The sequence below is a fragment of the Populus nigra genome, chromosome 2, assembly GCF_951802175.1.
Source record: "Populus nigra chromosome 2, ddPopNigr1.1, whole genome shotgun sequence".
NCBI lineage: Eukaryota > Viridiplantae > Streptophyta > Magnoliopsida > Malpighiales > Salicaceae > Populus > Populus nigra.
Window position 1 is genome coordinate 5,860,068 of NC_084853.1, and position 5,000 is coordinate 5,865,067.

Genomic DNA, 5,000 nt, shown 5'->3' on the forward strand with positions numbered 1-5,000 from the left:
AGCGCCGATGAAACCGGCAAAGTCGGCAGAATCGGCAGCGGGTGCTGGCGATGGGTCTGGACGGGCTGGATAGTCCAAGGCTCGACGAGAAAGACCGCAGGTTGAGACACTGGGGCAGTGGCAGCCCGCGGGACAGTGTCGGCAGATTCGGCAGCGCAGATTTGTGCGGCTGCAGGTTCGTCGGGGAAAATCGGCAGCGCAGATTTTGCGACGAACATGGGCTGGGCGATGGACTGTCCAGGCCAGGCAGGAAAATTTGTCGAGGGGACACGCTGACGAAACAGCGCTGGTTCAGGCACGGCGGGCAGTGTTGGAATCGGCAGCGCCGACGAAATCGGCAAAGTCGGCAGAATCGGCAGCGCAGATTTTTCGACGAACATGGGCTGGACGCTGGACTGGCCGGGCCATGCAGGAAAATTCATCGAGGGGACACGCTGACGAAACAGCGCTGGTTCAGGCACGGCAGGCAGTGGTGGAATCGGCAGCGCCGACGAAATCGGCAAAGTCGGCAGAATCGGCAGCGGGTGCTGGCGATGGGTCTGGACGGGCTGGATAGTCCAAGGCTCGACGAGAAAGACTGCTGGTTTAGACACTGGGGCAGTGGCAGCCCGCGGGACAGTGTCGGCAGATTCGGCAGCGCAGATTTGTGCGGCTGCAGGTTCGTCGGGGAAAATCGGCAGCGCAGATTTTGCGACGAACATGGGCTGGGCGATGGACTGTCCAGGCCAGGCAGGAAAATTTGTCGAGGGGACACGCTGACGAAACAGCGCTGGTTCAGGCACGGCGGGCAGTGTTGGAATCGGCAGCGCCGACGAAATCGGCAAAGTCGGCAGAATCGGCAGCGCAGATTTTTCGACGAACACGGGCTGGACGGTGGACTGTCCAGGCCAGGCAGGAAAATTCGTCGAGGGGACACGCTGACGAAACAGCGCTGGTTCAGACACGGTGGGCGCAGTGTTGGAATCGGCAGCGCCGAGAAAATCGGCAAAGTCGGCAGAATCGGCAGCAGGTGCTGGCGATGAGTCAGGACGGACTGGATAGTCCAAGGCTCGATGAGAAAGACCGCTGGTTTAGACACTGGGGCAGTGGCAGCCCGCGGGGCAGTGTCGGCAGATTCGGCAGCAGTGTCTGCCGATTCGGCAGCGTTGGCTTGTTGGCGCGGGGGGCCGATGCGAGTGGGGACTTGGGCAGCGGGCAGTGAAAGCAAGAGTTTCCCCGATGCTGCCGGGAAAAACGCTCCCCGGGATGGCCGGGTGAGATGACCCGGCGGCCCGCGACGGGTCATTCAATTCCATGCCCCGTCAACATAACTCCCGATGTACTGTTTGCTTTTTCGGAAGAAGAGATCCATCCCCCCATCCTCGGCCAGCCAAAAACGCTCCAATTAATGGCCGGGTGAGATGACCCGGCGGCCCGCGACGCGTCATTCAAATCACTGCCCTATCGGCTACAACTGCTGATGGGTGGGATTAGAGGCCTGCCATGGTGGTGAGGGGCGGCGAGGACCGTGAAAGCTAGAGTTTTTCAGAGGCTGCCGGGAAAAAGGCCCCTCGGGTGGCGGGGTGCGAGGACCAGGCGCGTCATTCAATTCTCTTCCCTATCAACTTGGCTCCCGTTGGCGGGATTGGAGGCCTACTATTTGTTACAGGGCTAAAATCGTCAGGGGAAGAGCTGACGAAACAATGCTGGTTTGGATGCAGGGGGTAGTGTTGGAATCGGCAGCGCGGACAAAATCGGCAAAGTCGACAAAAAAGACTGTTGGTCTGGACATCGGGGCAGCGGCAGCCATGCCGACAGGGGGGGAAATCGGCAGCGCAGATTTGTGCAGCTGCAGGTTCGTCGGGGAAATCGGCAGCGCAGATTTTTCGATGAACATGGGCTGGAAGATGGACTGTCCAGGCCAGGCAGGGAAATACGTCAAGGGGACACGCTGACGAAACAGCGCTGGTTTAGACACGGTGGGTGCAGTGTTGGAATCGGCAGCGCCGACGAAATCGGCAAAGTCGGCAGAATCGGCAGCGGGTGCTGGCGATGAGTCTGGACGATTTATAGTCCAGGGCTTGATGGAAAAGACTGTTGGTCCAGACAATGGGGCAGTGGCAGCGCGGATTTGTGCAGCTGCAGGTTCGTCGGGGAAAATCGGCAGCGCAGATTTTTCGACGAACAGGGGCTGGACCGGCCGGGCCAGGCAGGAAAATTCGTCAGGGGGGCACGCTGACGAAAAGAGGGGCTGCGGAGTGGAAAATCGGCAGCGCAGATTTTTCGACGAACAGGGGCTGGACCGGCCGGGCCAGGCAGGAAAATTCGTCAGGGGGGCACGCTGACGAAAAGAGGGGCTGCCGCGTGGAAAATCGGCAGCGCAGATTTTTCGACGAACAGGGGCTGGACCGGCCGGGCCAGGCAGGAAAATTCGTCAGGGGGGCACGCTGACGAAAAGAGGGGCTGCCGCGTGGAAAATCGGCAGCGCAGATTTTTCGACGAACAGGGGCTGGACCGGCCGGGCCAGGCAGGAAAATTCGTCAGGGGGGCACGCTGACGAAAAGAGGGGCTGCCGCGTGGAAAATCGGCAGCGCAGATTTTTCGACGAACATTCGTCAGGGGGGCACGCTGACGAAAAGAGGGGCTGCCGCGTGGAAAATCGGCAGCGCAGATTTTTCGACGAACAGGGGCTGGACCGGCCGGGCCAGGCAGGAAAATTCGTCAGGGGGGCACGCTGACGAAAAGAGGGGCTGCCGCGTGGAAAATCGGCAGCGCAGATTTTTCGACGAACATTCGTCAGGGGGGCACGCTGACGAAAAGAGGGGCTGCCGCGTGGAAAATCGGCAGCGCAGATTTTTCGACGAACATTCGTCAGGGGGGCACGCTGACGAAAAGAGGGGCTGCCGCGTGGAAAATCGGCAGCGCAGATTTTTCGACGAACAGGGGCTGGATGCTGGACCGGCCGGGCCAGGCAGGAAAATTCGTCAGGGGGGCACGCTGACGAAAAGAGGGGCTGCCGCGTGGAAAATCGGCAGCGCAGATTTTTCGACGAACAGGGGCTGGACGCTGGACTGGGCCAGGCAGGAAAATTCGTCAGGGGGGCACGCTGACGAAAACAGGGGCTGCCGCGTGGAATGGCAGCCTACACGCAGATGCGAATTCGGCAGCGCACGATGGCTTGAGCAGGTCATGGGTTCGACTTGGCGCGATCTGAAACCTGGACGAGGGACTGTCGACGCTGGACGAGCCAGCGCGGTGGCCTGTCGTGCCCCGTTCAGGGGGGGCCTGCCGCGGAGACAGCCCTCGCGGGCTCGACAGCGCAGGCCAGCGTCCCCGACGTCGCTGGCCGCGGCAGGCGAGCTGCCGGGGTTCCCGCATTCCTACAAGAAAACGTCGTGCTTTCCACATGAAACCAATCCAGTAAAATCAGCCATATTTTTATGAGGCTGCCCACTGAATTTGGGGTCATTCCGGGCCGGTTCCTAGTTTTGCGGATTTACTCGATTTCTAATGGTAGGAAAATTAAAACAAATACTTCCCGACCTCGAAAAATTCTGGGAAAATTAATGAAGGTGGATTGGATTTTTGCCAACCTCTGTGCAAAATTTCAGCTCAAAATACCAAGAAATGAATTTTTTAGAGGGGGGGTGACAGCTGGGACCTAGTAGTGTCTCCCCCTGCCAGAGCTGCAATGACACTTATTGCTCTTTAGGGAGCCACCAGGCCGGCGCCCCTCAAAGACCACACGCGCGCGCGCGCCCGCCCGCGCTGGGCGCTGGGGCGCTGGGGCCTGAGGGCCTGGGGCCCTTGGGGGCCCATGGGCGCTTGGGCGCGCGCGCGCGGCCCCCGCAGCCATGCCGCGCTGCGCGACGCGCGGACAGCCCCTGCTGGCTTGCTCTCTCGCCCGCGGGGGGGCTGCCTTCGGGCCCTGGCCCCCCGCGTTCTGGCCTGCCCCCTGCGTGGGAGAGGCTAGGCGCTGCAGGGGCCAGCCCGACGTCGCTGGCCGCGGCAGGCGACAGCCCGACATCGCTGGCCGCGGCAGGGGCCAGCCCGACGTCGCTGGCCGCGGCAGGCGACAGCCCCTGCTGGCTTGCTCTCTCGCCCGCGGGGGGGCTGCCTTCGGGCCCTGGCCCCCCGCGTTCTGGCCTGCCCCCCGCGTGGGAGAGGCTAGGCGCTGCAGGGGCCAGCCCGACGTCGCTGGCCGCGGCAGGCGACAGCCCCTGCTGGCTTGCTCTCTCGCCCGCGGGGGGGCTGCCTTCGGGCCCTGGCCCCCCGCGTTCTGGCCTGCCCCCCGCGTGGGAGAGGCTAGGCGCTGCAGGGGCCAGCCCGACGTCGCTGGCCGCGGCAGGCGAGCCGCCGGGGTTCCCGCATTCCTACAACAAAACGTCGTGCTTTCCACATGAAATCAATCCAGTAAAATCAGCCATATTTTTATGAGGCTGCCCACTGAATTTGGGGTCATTCCGAGCCGGTTCCTATTTTTTCCGATTTCCTCGATTTTTAATGGTAGGAAAATAAAAAAAAATACTTCCCGACCTCGAAAAATTCTGGAAAAATTAATAAAGTTGGATTGGATTTTTGCCAACCTCTGTGCAAAATTTCAGCTCAAAATACCAAGAAATGAATTTTTTAGAGGGGGGGTGACAGCTGGGACCTAGTAGTGTCTCCCCCTGCCAGAGCTTCAATGACACTTATTGCTCTTTAGGGGGGTGCCCCCTGACTGGCCATGGGGCGCGCTGGCCTGGCGCCCATAGGCCTGCCGCGGGGGATATGTGGGCTGTTGCTAAACTCGGACTAAGGTGGGGGGCCTCATGGCCCGAAGTATTGCCGGCATCGATGACCCGTTTTCCGGCCGGCGACGACCCGATTCCGGCCACCGTCTTCGGGACCCGCTCCAAGCCGTCGGGCGCGTTGGGGCTGCTTATCCGCGGCGTGGGCGTGGCATTCATTTGCCGTGCTTGTGCCAAGGTGCTGGCAGCTGCTGCGCGGCTGTCTGCTTGCCGCGACGTCACGGCGGCGGT